This window comes from Balaenoptera musculus, chromosome 15, assembly GCF_009873245.2.
Source record: "Balaenoptera musculus isolate JJ_BM4_2016_0621 chromosome 15, mBalMus1.pri.v3, whole genome shotgun sequence".
Classification (NCBI taxonomy): domain Eukaryota; kingdom Metazoa; phylum Chordata; class Mammalia; order Artiodactyla; family Balaenopteridae; genus Balaenoptera; species Balaenoptera musculus.
The window spans coordinates 37,385,617-37,403,602 of record NC_045799.1 but is presented as its reverse complement, the minus strand read 5'-3'; positions in this window follow the sequence as shown (position 1 = coordinate 37,403,602).

The window sequence follows — 17,986 nt, the reverse complement described above, 5'->3', positions numbered from 1 at the left end:
CCCTGGTCGGGGAACTAAGATCCCACAAGCCACACAGTGCAGCCAAAAAAAAAGAAAAGAAAATCCACTGAGAAAAACCCACAGCTAAAACCATATTAAATGATGAACGACTGAATGCCTCCTCCTCAAAGAGGAAAAAACAGAGATATCTGCTCTGTCACTTCCACAGAGCACTGTATCAGAGGTGCTAGCCAGGGCAATTAGGCAAGAAAAAGAAAAGGCATCCAGATTGGGAAGGAAGCGATAAAATTGTCCCTATCAAAAATGACATGTTCTTATATGTAGAAAATCCTAAAGAATTAAAAAAAAAAAACTAATAGAATTATGAAGTATATGAAGTAAGGTTGTAAGATGTAAATATATTAAAAAGTCAACTATATTTCTATATTCTGGCAATGAGTAATCCTGAAATGAATTTAAGAAAACAATTCTGTTTACAAGAACATCAGAAAGGATACTTAGGAAAAAATTTTTTTTAAAACCCCACAAGATTTATACGCCAAAAACCATAAATTATTATTGAAAGAAATTTAAAACTTAAGTAAATGGACAGTTATCCCATATTCATGGATTAAATTAACACTAAATTTTGTTAGGATAGCCATACTCCCCAAATTGATCTATAACACAATCTCTATCAAAACCCCAGCTGACTATAGAAATTGACAATCTTATCCTAAAATGCATATGAAAATACATCTATAGTAGCCAAAATAATCTTGAAAAAGAAGAACAAAATTGAAGAATTCATACTTCCCCATTTGAACACTTACTACAAAGCTAGAGTAATCAAGAGAGTGTGGTACTGGAATAAAAGACAGACACATAGATCAATGGAATAAAACTAAGAGTCCCAAAACAGACCCTTACATTTATGTTTGATTGATTTTTAACCAATGTGCTGTGACAATTTAATTGGGAAACAGTCCTTTCTACAAATGGTGCTGTTACAACTGGATATCCACACTCAAAAGAATCAAGTTGGAACACTACATCACATTATATACAAAAATTAACTCAAAATGGATCAAAGACCAAATGTAAGAGCTAAAACTATAAACTCTTAGAAGAAACCATAGGCGTAAATTTTTGTGACCTTGCATAAGGCAATAATTTCTTAGACACAATACCAAAGGCACAAGTCACAAAAGAAAAAATTGGTAAATCAGATTTCATCAAAATTTAAAACTTCAGTGCTTTAAAGGACACTATCAAGAACTTGAAAAGACAACCCACAGAATGGGAGAAAATATCTGCAAATCATACATCAAATAAGGGACTCATGTCCAGAAAACATAAAGTACACTTTAAAACAGCAATAAAAAGATGAATAACCCAATTTAAAAATGAACAAAGGATTTGAATAGACATTTCTCCAAAGAAGACATACAAATGGCTAATAAGCACATGAAGAGATGCTCAAAATTACTAGTCATCAAGGAAATACAAATCAAAACCACAATGATATACCACTTTACACCCACTAGGATGGCAAAATACAAAAGACAAACAATAACAAGTGTTGACAAAGATATGGATAGATGAGAACTCTCATACATGGTTGGTGAGAATATAAAATGTTGCAGCCACTTTGGAAAACAGCTTGGCAGCTCTTCACAAAGGTAAACATAGAGTTGCCATATGATTCAGCACTTCCACTCCTAGGTATGTACCCAAGGAAAATGAAAACATATGTTCACACAAACATTTATACAGGAATCTTCATAGCAACATTATACATAATAACCAAAAAAGTGGAGACAACCCAAATGTCCATCAAATGATGAATGGGTAAACAAAATGTGATATTTGAGATTTTTCTTGTTTCCTGAGGTAAGCTTGTATCACTATATACGTAACAAAATGTGATATATACATACAATGGAATACTATTTGGCAATAAAAAGGAATCAAGTTCTTATACTCCCTTTTACTGAGCTCCGCCAGGCAACTGCCCTCTCCCACCTTGCAGAGCCTAGAGAACTATGTTCTGGAGAGGGTAAAACAGAGGATCTCTGGTCTGGAAAACACCAGGCACAGCATAAAGTGGGGGTTATCCTACTGAAAAAAGAGAAATTAAGGGGCAGCCCACATGCCCCTTGTGATGGTTAATTTTATGTGTCGACTTGCCTGGGCTAAGGGATGCCCAGATAACTAGTAAACATTGTTTCAGGTGTGTTTGTGAGGATGCTTCTGGAAGAGATTAGCATTTGAATTCGTGAACTGAGTAAAGCAGATGGTCCTCCCCAATGTGGGTGAGCGTGATTCAATCCACTGAGGGCCCAAACAGAACAAAAAGGTGGAGGAAGAGTGAATCCAAGATCTCTCTGATTTGGGACATCCATCTTCTTTCCTGCCCTTGGACACTGGCACTCCTGGACTTGGACTGAATCACACCACTGGTTTTTCTGGGTCTCCAGCTTGCAAACAGTGTATCATGGGACTTCAAGGCCTCCAAAATCTCATGAGCCAACTCTTTTCATAAATACACATATATATATATATATACATATACATGTGTGTGTGTTTGTATCTTCTATCGTTTCTGTTTCTCTGGAGAAGCTTGACTAACACACCCCTCTATCCTGCCTTAGTCTCCAAATAGGAGACTGAAACCTCCTCATTCAGGGAACTGGATCTAAAAGTACTGACATCAGGGGTTCCCCAAGCAAACAGCCAAGACAGATGGCTCTAAAGTGAAGGCCACATCTACAAGCCCCACGTCTGTGTGCAGAACTAACTCCCATCTCTTTAGTGTCCCACTCTCAAATACACTTAAGCAACCAGGAATCACCTAGCATGTAAGGAAAGACTCTATCATGAAAGGAAACAAAACAAACAGAAAAAAACTACTTGGCTGAAACCTAGACTATGCAAGGAGAAAGAAATATTTTTAAAGAAACTATCACTAATATCAGTAGGATAGGAGACACTACATCTATAAAGCAATAAATAATTTTTTTAAAGAAGGGAACTTGTAGAAAACAACAAATTAAAGCTATGATAGCTGAAATAAAAAAACTTAATAGAAGGTCCAGAGGATCATATTGAGTAAGTCATCCAGAAACTTCAGCAAAAATAAAGAAGATGAAAAATAAGAGAGAATAAATTAAAAATTAAAGGACCAGTATAGGAGAACCAACAGGTAAAAATCAGGATAGAAGCAGACCCATATAAGGGTGTATATCACAGTAAAATTTCAGGCACTGATGACAAAAAGAATCTTGAAAAATCTGTGGGAGGGTGAGTTTGGGGAAGGGGGTGGTGGTAAGAGAATATCTGGCTCCAAACTACCCAAAACAACTCTGGAATCTAAAAGGCAATGGAAAAGTAGCCTCAAAAACCTGAAGAAAATTATTTTCAAACCCCAACTGCATTTAAACACGAGGCGGGGGTAAAAGCATTTTTAGGCATGCAAGGTCTTAAAAAATGTATGTCCTGTGCATTCTCTCTCAGGAAGCTACTAAAGATGTGCTTCACCAAAAGGAGGAAATTGACCCAAAAAAGGGAAAGATACAGGAAAAAGGAAGGCTGAGATAGGCAAAAGGCAGAGGAAACCCCAGGGTCTGGTGAAAGCAGATCCCTGCATGAGACTCATGGGCTACACAAGCAGAGAACCATCAGTCCAGGACAGAGCCGGTTGTGAGGCTCCAGGAGAGGCCTCTTCAGGAAGCGTCTGCACGCATGCAGATGAATTTTAGACAACCAGTGCAGAATATGAGATTGAATTAGGACAGCTGCACGGAAAGCTAAGCAACTGAATAATACAAGGCAATTACTGATTCCAGGATAAACAAAAATTATGCAGAAAATAAAAACTAGAGTATTTCATAGACAGCTCAGCATTTATAGTCATGATAACAAACACTAAATCTTGACCTAAACAATATTGTGTTTTCAACAATATTAAGAGGATGGTAAATGTGTGTGTGTATATGTAGTAGGGACACAGGGGTCAAAGGGAGCTCCCTTTAATGCTAATTGAATGTTTTAGAAGCAAAGCGTAAAACCAATAATAACAACAACCTACACAACCACAACAGTAATAAAAAAGCAGAGATATAGCAAGAAATTTAGTGATAAGGATCCAATTCTTTTTTTTTAATTGTAGTTGATTTACAATGTTGTGTTAATTTCTGCAGGACAGAAAAGTGATTCAGTTATACATATATATACATTCTTTTTCATATCCTTTTCCATTATGGTTTATCACAGGGTATTGAACATAGTTCACTGTGCTATACAGTAGGACCTTCTTATTTATCCATTCTGTATGTAATAGTTTGCATATGCTAACCCCAAATTCCCCTTCCATCCCTTCCCCACCTCCCCCATCCCCTTGGCAACCACAAGTCTCTTCTCCATTGATAAGGACCCAATTCTTAAGTGCTAAACTCTGCTCCAACCTGAAGAGCAAGCTGGAGAGAGCTGCTGTGGAGGAAGGAATAGGGTGGGAAGGATGCCGTAACTCACAAGCCTCGTGCATGGAACTATCTGCCGTTTAGATCACGCGTACGGATACTTTTAGAGCAGCACGGTCCAACAGAAATACAATGCAAAGCACAGATGTAATTTTAAAATTTCTAGTAGCTGCATCTAATAAAAAGGTAAACAGAAACAGGTCAAATTAATTTTACTAATATGTCTTATTTAACCCAATAAATCAATCATGTTATCATTTCAGCATGCAATCAATATAAAAATGTTTACACTCTTGGTGTTTTACCTAAGTTTTCAAGTCAGGTATGTATTTTATGTTTCTAGCGCCTCAATTTGGACTGGCCACGTGTCAAGTGCTCAACAGTCACTTGCAGTTAGTGGCAACCGTAATGGACAGTGCAGTTTAAGGGATTTTGGTTTTATTATAAGAAAAGCACTTATTATACAAACAGCTCATGCAGCTCAATATCAAAAAAACAAACAACCCAAACAAAAAATGGGCAGAAGACCTAAACAGACATTTCTCCAAAGACATACATATGGCCAATAGGCACCGGAAAAGATGCTCAACATCATTAATAATTAGAGAAATGCAAATCAAAACTACAGTGAGGTACCACCTCACACCAGTCAGAATCGCCATCATTAAAAAGTCTACAAATAACAAATGCTGGAGAGGGTGTGGAAAGAAGGAAACCCTCCTACACTACTGGTGGGAATGTAAATCAGTGCAGCCACTATGGAAAACAGTATGGAGGTTCCTCAAAAATTTAAAAATAGAACTACCATATGATCCAGCAATCCCACTTCTGGGTATATATCTGGACTATAATTCAAAAAGATACATGCACCTCTATGTTCACAGCAGCACTATTTACTATAGCCAAGACATGGAAGCAACCTAAATGTCCATTGACAGATGAATGAATAAAGAAGATGTGGTATATATATATATCACTTATATATGGAATCTAAAATATGACACAAATGAACTTATCTACAAAACAGAAACAGACTCACAGACATAAAGAACAGACCTGTGGTTGCCAAGCAGGAGAGAGAGTGGAGGAGGGATGGGTTGGGAGTTTGGGATTAGCAGATGCAAACTGGTATACATAGAATGGAGAAACAACAAGATCCTACTGTATAGCACAGAGAACTATATTAAATATCCTATAATAAACCATAATGGAAAAGAAAAAAAAGAAAAGCACTTATTTCTGAACCCCAGATTTCTTATTTATAAAACAGGGACACTAATACCTAACTCAAAATTATTGAAAGGACTAAGCATGTGATAACCCTCAGTGTCATCATTTATAAAAAGTAGGCCCTGGATGAGTGTTAACAGTTATTATTACTTAGTCAAGGACGATTTTTTTAAGAAATTTGATAACCTTTGATCCTATTTTTCTAATAGACAAAAATATCTTTATCCAAACCCTAAGTCATTTTAATTTAATTTTAATGTATTCATCTCTATTCTCTGAACAATGTAATGCACATGATTTAGAACATTTTTAAATGATGTTCATCTTAGCAAGCCCATTTAGACAGAGGTGTAAATGGAATAAACAAGTTTCTAGAAAGTCAAGAACGTGTACTTGAAAACAACATTCATAAAGGTTGTTCTGAAAACTTTAGCTAGATCTTAAAAATTATATTATTTGAGCCTGATAAACAGTAGGTCCCCTTAAATATATTAAATCAGGCTTGAATAACTCTGCTAAGAATTTAGGGAGTCCCTCTCTGGGGATACTTAGAGGGTACTAAGTGGTTCAGGTAGATAGAAAAACAGGGGAGAGAGTTTTCCAGCAAGTACCCAACCAAAGCTGAAGCATGTGTGATCTAATTATTTTTAATTATACACTGGTCTTCTCATATGTCCTTCCTTTCCCAAAGGACAGGCGGACCACACGGAAGGCTGTGGTGAGGCTTTAAGACCATATCTGCTGTTAGATAGATTATGAGCCATATTACAGTGAAGGTTATATTTTCAACTCACAATAAGGTTCCAGTTGACTCTTTTAAAATGCTCATTTTTTTTCTTTAATCAGTAAAGCAAGAGCAGCTGCATTTCGTTTTATTTTGTTTTTATAAATTTATTTATTTTATTTTTGGCTGCATTGGGTCTTCGTTGCTGCACGCGGGCTTTCTCTAGTTGTGGCGAGCGGGGGCTACTCTTCATTGTGGTGCACGGGCTTCTCATTGCAGTGGCTTCTCTTGTTGCGGAGCACGGGCTCTAGGCACGCGGGCTTCAGTAGTTGTGGCACAGGGGCTCAGTAGTTGTGGCTTGCGGGCTCTAGAGCGTGGGCTCAGTAGTTGTGGCGCACAGGCTTAGTTGCTCCGTGGCATGTGGGATCTTCCTGGACCGGGGCACGAACCCGTGTCCCTTGCATTGGCAGGCGGATTCTTAACCACTGCAGGGAAGTCCCTGCATTTTGTTTTTAAGAACTGGATTCTTCAAAAAGTATCATCAAAGCCCAGTCTCAAAAATATGATCTGTAAGAATCTAGAACTAAATAGCATATTTTTAGATGAAATAAAATGGTCTCTAGTGTAAAATAGGCTGCATGAAAAAAAGGAACTGTAAAATACATTTTGCATACTTTTAACCCATTTTTAATACCATGTGGCATTCTGCCTCTCAATGTAAAATTTTTTCACTTGTTCCTACAGTGTTTGCAGTCTCAAAAAAGTAACAGTTTTATGACTAAAAGACACCCTAAAGACCATCTATTCCCAGGCTTGACATCTATTCCCCTAACGAGAACTTGGAGGACCAGGCCAGGGTCTCACAGCTGAAGGCCAAGGGCAGGAGAAGAGTCGGGTCAGCTCTCTGAGGGCAAACCAGCACCATCTGTCCCCTGTAGAACTGCTAAGGTCAAACGCTAACTGGGCTGTCAAGGTAGGTGTACCCTCCCTCCCAGAGCCCCTGGCCAAGTCACAAGTTCCTTACATAGAGCATGACTTCGAATAAAGCTACAGGAGTGGTGGGTCTCTCCTGCTAATCAAAGAAAGAAAGAGAGGAAAAGACAGAGACAGAAAGGCTGGGCGGGGGGAGGAAGGAAAAGAGGGAGGGAGGGGCTCCACAGCTAAGGTAAATGGTTGGAATTCGTTTAATTCGCCATTATGCTATGTGACATGGCACACTTCTTCATAAACAAAAAATAAAGCCTACCGAGATAAAGCCCATCTGGACAGCAGTTGCATAGACCTTGAGCCTGCATACTTGCTAAAGTCATATTAGATAAAGAAGGCACACTTCCTTGGCTTCATTACAGCATTGGGCACAGGTGCTGGAAATGAACTACATGGCGAACTGAAATCTGAAATGAACCAAACCAATCTGCTAATTTCCAAATATAGTAAAAGCACGCTTACCCATCCGGGAAGGAGCAAGTTATCAAAGGTGACCGGCCCTCAGGACACTGCTTAACAATAGAAGGTGCTCAAGAAAGTCTGTTGGATGAAGAAATAGTCCAGATAACAGGAACTGAGACTATTTTATTTTGGCTGTTTTTAGGGAAATTTTCCAAAAAATATACTGAATCTTTCCTGACTTTCATAAAAAATACCACATAGTGAATATTCCAGATGAAAATTATCACCTGTCGTCACAATGGGCGATATATATGTTAACGCCCGGCTGAGCCGTGCCTACACAGAGCTGCTCACGGTGGAGCGAGGGAGGCCTCTGCCTGTTTGCCACGGCTTTCCATGAGCTGTCAGAGGGCATGCCTCCCAAGGCTCCCTTTCCCCTCTGGGTTCTTCAACTTAATCCAGTGACCCCAGAAACCTTGGGGACCAGTTTGTCAGGGTGGTGGGATATTTTCCAAGTCTCTCCATGGACTTGCGTGGTCTTTGATGTGAAGGCTTCGAGCCCTCTGTCTTAGGTAATAAAACGGCTGTTACCTTTACTTCAGGATTAGGATTTCTACAGTGGACCATGCCTTCTGGACTTGAGCCTCAGCATTTAATTCTTTCTGCCTCAGTAGAACAATGCCGTTGGACAGGCTGACCGCTACGGTCTCTTCCATTTCTAAACCTCTGTGATCCAAAATCCAACAGCTGTTCCAGGAACAGATAATGCCAATGTACAAATGATTCCAGAGAAGAGAGTGAGGGAGCCCCCTCCCATCACACAACTCATTTTATGAAGCCCTGAGAGCGAAACCAGACAAGGGCAGATTAAGGAAGGGAAATCACAGCCAATTCTATACCTGAACAGAGAAGCGAGAATCCTAAACAAACAGAAGCAATCTGAGGCAAGCAACATATAAAAAATACTCCAGAACCAAGTGAGGTTTCTCCGAGGAGTGCAAGGTTGGTTTAATACTAGAAAAATTACCATACTTAAAAACTGAAGTAGAGTAAAAGCACATGATCATTGTAATGAAAATAGAAAAAAATAAAGAAAAACATCAGAAATCTAAGAATAGAAATTTCTTAATGTGAAAAGAGCATCTACAAAAAAATGTAGCAAACGTGCTTACTGATGAATCTTAAAAGCAATTTCTTTGAAACAAGCAGAAAATGTAGATTTCTGAAAATATCATTTAAACTAGCATTCCACAAATATAAAATACCTAGGAATGAACTTAGTAAGGCATGTGCCAGACCCTGCCACATTGATCTTCAAACTTAATGCAATCCCAGCCACAATCTTGAACAGGGAATCTGAGGAAGAGCAAAAAGAACTAAGATACATGAGAGAGAGAGAAAAAAAAAAAAGACAGGAAAACAAAGGAGGGAGTTTGTATTACCAGTTCTAGCAAAACTACCACCATGCTATAGTAAATCAAATAATGTGCTGGCAAAGGGGTAAACAAACAGGCCGAAGGAACAGACTTCACAGACCAGAAAAAAACCCACAGGTTCATGCAAATGAATGATGGGAGAAGCACTGCAGATCAGTGGGAAATAAAGAGACTATTCATTCAATAAACTGTGGTCCAACAACTGTTTATCCATTTGGAAAAAAATAAAACTGGACTGATACGTCACACAGGCCCAGATGTATTCTACCAAATGTTTAAAGAACAATTAATACCATAAAAATCAATTACAGATGAGCTAAAAACTCAAATGTATAAAGCAACCATACTCCAGTAAAAATTAATTTAAAAAATAAAATAAATAAAATTTGCACTTGAAATAAAATTTGAATCTTTTAGAAAATGTTTTCATGAACTCAGAGAAAGGAAGGAGTTCTTAAACTAGACACAAAAAGTACAATCCATAAAGAAAAAGAATAGTAGATTTGACCATATTAATATTAAAACTTCTCTACAGACTGGAATAAAATATTTGTGATCCACACATCCAGTCAATGACTTATAAACTAGAACATATAAAGAACTCTCAAAACTCAATGGTAAAATATAAAACAATCCAGTCAAAAAGTGGGCAAAAAACATGAACAGGTACCTCACCAAAGAGGAGAAACAGATAATAAATAAGCATGTGAAAAGATATTCAAATCATTTCATACTGTATGCAAATGTCGAACAATTATGTAGTACACCTGAAACTAACATAACATTGTACACCAACTATATTTCAATTAAAAAAAGATATTCAATATCATTAGCCAACAGGGAAATACAAAATAAACCTCAATGACACATCACTACATACTTACCAGAATGGCTAAAAAAAATAGGGATAACACCAAATGTTGATGAGGATGCAGAGGACATGCTCTGCAACAAGAGAAGCCACCACAATGAGAAGTCCACGCACCACAACAAAGAATAGCCCCTGCTCACCACAACTAGGGAAAGCCCACGTGCAGCAACGAAGACCCAACACAGCCATAAATCAATCAATCAATCAATTTATTTTTTTTAAAAAAACACATCGTAAAGAAATGGGGGTGGGGTATGTGGTAGAGTCACAAACTAGAAGATATTTGCAAGACGTATAACAAGCAAAGGATGAGTAGTCAAAATAAAACAATCCAATAGAAAAACGGGCAAAGGAGATGCCCAGAGCTAGGCTCCCCTGTCTCCCAGCCAAGTCTCCACAGGTCTGGCAAGGCAGTGGGGGTGGAGGTGGGAGTCTCCTGATCCCTTGTATTATTTCTGCCTTGACAACCACGCTGGGGAGGTGAGGGCCATGTCCTTCACTATCCTTTTATAAAACCTGAGAAAGCTGAAGTCTAAATACAGAAAGACCACTTGCCAGGGAATCTGGGGACAGCACACACTGCTCTCTTCTCTCAGTGCCTGTCGTCTGGGACAGCACAGATGACAGTCACAGATGGTCCCGTCTGCCTCCCACAGGAAGAAAAAAATCATGACTTGCTGATGCCAGGAAGTCCCAGATCCCAAAGAGCTGGTTATCCTGAAGGTCCCCCGCAACCAGAGCCTCTTCAAGTACCTCCTGTCTCCATTCTTGCAGCTCTCCATCCCCTGACCCATCACTAGAGGTATCTGAGCAGGTGTCCCCTCTTCAAAGCTCTTCACCGAGGTCTCCCATAGCACCACACCTGCCCACACCTCCACCTCTCAGCTCAGGCACCTTCACAGCTTCAAGGCCTCCACACGGCCAATGCCGGCACGTGCCCTTGAACATGCAGTGTTCTTACACCCCCTCTCCTCTCACACCTAAGTCTGGTCCTCAGCCTCTCTCTCTCCTCAGTCTGACCATAAGCTTCCTGAGGACAGGATCCATCCTCATTCTCTCTGATACCTGGAGCACGGCACAGGTATCCATCAAGTCTGCTAACTTGAGTCTGTTGATGTTACTTAAATCAGTGGCTACGGACTGTGTTATTATTTTTTTAGATTTATACCTATTAATCTGATGCATCTTTACTGTCTCCAAATCCCAAATTCCACAGTAAGCCCTCTAAAAAGGAGGTCAAAGCACTCTGGTCCTATTTCAAAACATAAATAACACTTAAGTTACACATACCATGCAGCCAAAGTTGAGAGACCTGATATGCATATAAACGTAAACAGAAGATGGAAGCGTTTTACATTGAATATAATGGGCAACAGACAAATGGTTGAAGGCCATAAATGTGAGGTTTTCAGTGCTTTTTGTTTTTGTCTTTAAAATACTGACATTCTAACATTCATTTGAATGGAAAAGATATTATTAGCCTCTGTATTAATTAAGTTTTACCCTGGAAACATCTTCAGGATTTTCTGGACTTGTTCTCTGATCATTAAAAGATAGATGTGCACACACACATTTAGAAAGCAAACACGCACCTTAAAAAATTACTTTCCTAGGCTCTTAGAGTTACTTTCAGGAGGGAACAGCAAGCTCAGTGCCTGGGGTTTAAAGCATAAATGTTAAAAAGCCTTCCTATCAGAGCTGCCAATTTGAGTCTACATTCAGTGGAATTTTTATTTTATACCCTGTTTTTAAGACGTTCAGGACAATCTCCAAAAAGATCAAGTTTCCAAATATCTAAAAGCATGTAATTTACATAAGCATACTGAGAAGTTGAACTATATAAGTCTTACAAATAACATCTCATCCTATATCCTGCATTCTTGAGCCCACTTTCTCTGACCTGAAAACAGGCAATCTTTCACAAAGAGGAGACTTTGATAGTGTCTGACGCCACCAAAAATAAGTGTGCATGTGTGTCTTTACTGGAGAGGGAAAGATCCTAAAATCCTTAAGAAAATTAATTTTGGGAGGGAATGGAAGTAGATTAAACAATATCACATGATTGTCCTGTCATTTAAATACAAAGCAGAGATAAACTCTAATAAAGAAAGTCAGTGACCTTCTAGATTATTCTGTGGGAAAATCCAAGGCACTCTGAAATTCACATTTGTCTTTCTTCTAGCATTGCTGGTCTGTGTCACAAGGCAAAGCAACTACTCCAGATTAAAAAGATCAGAAATTAACTTTAGGCTTCTAATCTTCAGATTTCAATTTTTATCAAGAAAACTGTACTTCCTTCTATCGTCTTAAAAAACTTTCATTACCTATGGGAGCAGAAACAACAAAGGCCCTAGAACGTCTGAAGGAAAAACTGTAATTCAAGAATGAGAAATCATTTCATAACCTGCTGCCCCTACTCCCCCAATCTAATTTTATCACACACATGCAAAAGGACAGTATCAAGGAAGGAATCACAAACTTTAACAAAATACCAAGGAAAAATGACAAATGAGCAAAGGTCTTGCTGGCAACAACTTAGATAAAATTTGAAAAGGTAACTGCAGTGTAAAAAAAAAAGAATCAGCTTTTCCTATTATTCATATGGTAACTTTGAATGCCAAAATGGGCTCAAAAACAAAAACAAAAAAGACAAACGGGGAAATGCCAACAATAAAAGGAGGGCAATACAAGCGACCAAAAATATTAGGTGTTTTTTTTTTTTCTTTTCCTTTTCTTTAAATGTAGGTCAAATATTGAAATCTCCCACCAAGATTAAGTCCACAGAACAGTCCTACCTTTTAGTCACTCTATATCCTTAACCTGGTCAGTTGACCCAAGATCTGGGCCTCCCATTCCTGCTGGGCCCACAGATAATCCCCACCTGGCCCTGTGTGGGATTCTTCGCTAATAAATAACATCTAATTTTTATTTAATACTTTGTCAGAAACAGACATAGGCACTGACCCATGAGGCAGTCATAGTCTCAGGTTCTAGTAAAACAGACATGCATTCAAAGCCTACCTTTTCATGTGACTTCAGACAGCGTACTCAGCACCTCTAAATCTCAGGTTTCCTTATGTATGAAATGGACTAATCACTAATCATCAGAGAAACGAAAATCAAAACCACAGTGAGATGTCATCTCACACTTGTCAGAATGGCTATCATCAAAAAGACAACAAGTAAGTGTTGGTGAGGATGTGGAGAAGAGGGAGTCCTCGTGCACTGTAGATGGGAATGTAAACTGGTGCAGCCATTGTGGAAAACAGTATGGAGGTTCCTCAAAAAATTAAAAGTACAACTATCATATGATCTGGCAATTCCACTTCTGGGTATTTATCTGAAGAAAAGGAAAACACTAACTTGAAAAGGTATCTGCACCTCCATGTTCACTGCAGCATTAATTACAATAACCAAGACAAGGAAACATCCTAAGTGTCCATGATAGATGAATGGGTAAAGAAAATGTGGTGTGTACACACACACACACACACACACAAACACACACACACACACACAAACACAATGGAATATTATTCAGTAATGAAAAAAGAAGGAAACCCTGCCATTTGCGACAACATGAATGGGCATTCTGCTAAGTGTAATAAGTAAGACAGAGAAAGATAAACACCATATGATCTCACTTATATGTGAAATCTAAAACAAAACAAAACAAAACAACAAACTCAAATGCAGAGAACATACTGGTGGTTGTTAGGGGGTAGGGGGTGGTGAAATGGGTGAATGGAGTCAAAAGGTATAAACTTCCAGTTATGAAATAACTAAGTCCTGGGAATGTAATGTACTGTATGGTGACCACTAATAATACTATACAGTATTATATACAGATGACCCTTGAACAACATGGGTTTGAACTGTGAGAGTCCACTTCACTTGGATTTTTTCCCCAATAAATACATACTACAGTATTACAGATCCACAGTTGGTTGAATCCAAGGATGTGGAACCTCAGATATGGGAAGGGGAGGGTGCACTGTAAAGTTATATGCAGATTTTCAACGGCACAAAGGGTCGGCACCCCTGATGCCCAAGTTGTCCAACTATATATACATATATCCAACGATTATGTTGTACATCTGAAACTAATATAATGTTATATATAAATTATATCTCAATAAAAAAGAGATGCAATCCACTAAAAACTCAATGCATGTGTTCTGCATCTTTAAGAAGCTATTACATGTTTCATTCAGAAAACATGAATTTATAAACTCCACAATGGCAAAGACAAAGTCCCAAACAAACACATTTTACCACTGGCACCTCTTGCTTTCTCTGTATATGGAAGGCTTGGCCACCAAATGATTAGACTTTTTTTTTCCAATGTGAAAATAAGCACCATGAAGATAAAAACCACCCAAATGCCCTTCAATTGGCGAATGTGCAAACAAATTAGTCTATCCATGCAATGGAATACTACTCAGCAATTACAAAGGAATGAACCACTGACACCTGCAACAACAAAGATGGCTCTCAATTATGACGAGTGAAAGAAACCAGACACTACCTGACCCCCCCAAGATAGCACATACTCTAAGATTCCATTTAGATAAAGTGCTAGGAAATGCAAACTTATCTAGAGTGACAGAAAACAGATAGGTGGTTGCTTGGAAGAAAGAGGCCAGAGGGATTACAAAAGGGCAAGAGGAAACTTCTGGGGGTGATGGGTATGTTCATTACCTTGACTGGCATGTTGGTTTCATGGCTGTATACACGTAAAACACACCAAATTATACACTTTAAACATGTGCAATTTACTGTATGACAACCATACCTCAATAAAGCTGTTTGAAAAAGGGAAAAAGACCATTAAAAAAAAAAACAAAACACATCTTCCTGGCTTGGTATATTGTCTTTAAACCACCCTCTTTTCCAAGCAGGTATATGTTCTGAAAAGTCATGAAACTACAATACCTTTCCCCTTAAGTGATCTGCATGCATGAACAAAACCTTAATAATCCAAAGACTTAAATATAACAATAGCTAATTAATATTTACATAGCTGTGACTATGTGCCAGGCACTAATTTAAGCACTTTTCTTACATTAACTTATCTGACCCTCATACCAACACTATTTTAGAGATGAGGAAACTGAGGCACAGAAGGGTTAAGTAATCAGCTCAAGGTCACACAGCTGGTAGCTGGAGGAGCTAGGATTTGAACCCAGAGAGTCTGGCTCTAGAGTTCGTTTCTGTACCCACTGTGCTTACTGGCATATACAATATAAGAAACAGTATAGGAAAATCAGAAGCAATGAATATTGCACTTGCAATATACTTTTCTTTCTCACATTCACAGAATATAAATATCCACTACATTTTGTAGCATACACAAGACTAAATAAAACACAACAGGACCTTCATTCTTCTTTTCCCAATTAATAGATGGAGGAAGGAGAGACAGAAAAGCTGGACAACTTGCTTAGGACACAAAATAAATGGCAAGTTGATCGGTTGGTCAAACCAACTAGGAAGTTGGTTTACCACATTCCCAGTCCAACTCTCTTCACTGTCTTCAAATTCCTAATTATTTTAAGTAAATCTGTAAGGGAGAAAAACCGAACATACAGCAACATGGAAAATGTAAAAGTCATTTGCTATTTCTCAAATACCTTACTAGTTCCTGAATTCCATCCACAGGATCACAACCTCTGACTGATACTGGCCTGGAGTCTCTTTTTAAAGCGCCCCACATGATTTTCATGAGCAGCCAAAGTTGAGAAACCCCAAGACATATTAGATTTAGAGTTCTCATTTTAAAAAGACAGATGAAAGCAAGGTGCCAAAACAGCTTTAGTAAACTATGGCCCAAAGTTTTCCAAGTTGATATTGAACTACTGAATACCTGTAGGATTTTGAGTTCAACTTTAAATAAATTAAAAATATGCACAAAGTACATGAGATATTATCACAGCAAAAGTTACATAACAATGCACGGGACTGACATTCTCAACTTTTTAGAATGCTAAATTGGCATCTTGACATCAAGCTGATGGATAGAAGCACAGAAAAAACGTGCCATATGTCCACTGCATTTAAAGCATGGAGTAAACTGACCATATATTGTTTCAGAAGCACAAGTTGAAAAGAGACAATCTTTGTCTTCAGTCCATGCAGGAATCAGTGGTCTCTGAACTTAAGGTGCACTTCGTAGGGAAGATTCTGACTCAGTGGGCCTGGGGATGGAGTCAGACTGTGTTTCTAACAAGCTGCCAGGTGACGCGGATGCGGCTGATAGATAGACCACACTTGGAGCAACAAGGCCTTAAGTAACTTGAATATTGGCTGTAAAATTAGCCAGTTGGCCTACAAATGTAGTTATGTCTAGGATCCAAGAAATAACTGTCAATACGATTTATTCCTAGTCCGGGGGAAAATAAAAGGAGGAGGGGAATAGAGGAAGGAGCAAGCGAATACTTGTTACTTGTTTGTATAGTGTAGCAGGACTAAGAACCATAGAATACTGTTACTTGCCCCGACCCAGTAGCTGTCAAGGTGACAGAATGTAAGCCCCATGAGATAAAGGGGTTTTATTTTAATTTACGCAGAATCGTCATGGCCTAGTGCACACTAGGTACTCAACAAATGTACTGAATAAATGAATGAATAAGTATATACAAACACAATCTATATTTATGTCACAACCCAAAAAATGTCTGGAAAGGGGAAACTATCTGTACATATAGGTGTTTGATACAAATACCTGGCCCACTCACTGTACTCCATTTTGTCCCACCCCCCCCCCCAAAAAAAAAAGAATTTTCCAAACCAACACCTCCACTGTCAAGCCCAGGCTTCCCGTACCCTTATGTTTTGTTTTGTTTTTTTTAAAAATTTATTTATTTAATTACCCTTATGTTTAAAACCATGGAGAGAGGTGGAAGCACAGGGAGAAGGATTCAGAAAAGGTTCACTAATCAAAGGAAAAAACCAGAGTGAGGGAGGAGATGGGCAAACAGTTTAGTTCAAGGGAAGGAATATCTCAGGTTGTCAGCATTTCCAAGTTCTTACCTATGATGGTGAGAGGGTTTGGGTTCGGGCTTTTATTTGTTTTGTTACTGTCCAGAGTAACTGGTGAAGTAGTACCTGGTTGTGCGGCAGGCTCTCAAGCCAACCTTTAGAAGCCTGGGAATCCCCGTTTCCGGCTTACTTCCCGCTTCCCCGGGCTCCCGGCACGTAGAGGAACTCTGCCACCGCCCAAACACAAGATGACCTGAGCTGCTTCACTGCGAATTTGAAGCCACAACCAGGATTGAAGATGGCGGCGAAATACTAAGCGAGCGGCCCGGGAAGCGCGCGGAATCTGCCCAAAAGAAAAATGGCCTCTGAGCAGGATCTCGCGGTTTTCAACGAGAGCCCAAAACAAAAATGGCGGCAAAGGACGACAACGTAGAGGCTGAGAACGAAGTGAACATCATTGGTCCGTGAAGAATCAGTTACCCACTGTGCTAGACAGCAGGGGTGATCGAGAGAAAAATAAAACGCAGTGTTCCTGTAGTACAGAGTGCTTCCTTTTTTTTTTTTTTTAAACCTCTTTATTGGAGCATAATTGCTTTACAATGGTGTGTTAGTTTCTGCTTTATAACAAAGTGAATCAGCTATACACATACATATATCCCCATATCTCCTCCGTCTTGCGTCTCCCTCCCACCCTCCCTATCCCACCCCTCTAGGTGGCCACAAAGCACCAAGCTGATCTCCCTGTGCTATGCGACTGCTTCCCACTAGCTATTTTACATTTGGTAGTATATATAGGTCCACGCCACTCTCCCACTTCACCCCAGCTTACCCTTCCCCCTCCCCGTGTCCTCAAGTCCATTCACAGAGTGCTTCTTGACCCCGTAAAATTACTAGCACAAGGATGGGAAAAGTCTCCCTAATCTTTGAAGGGGAA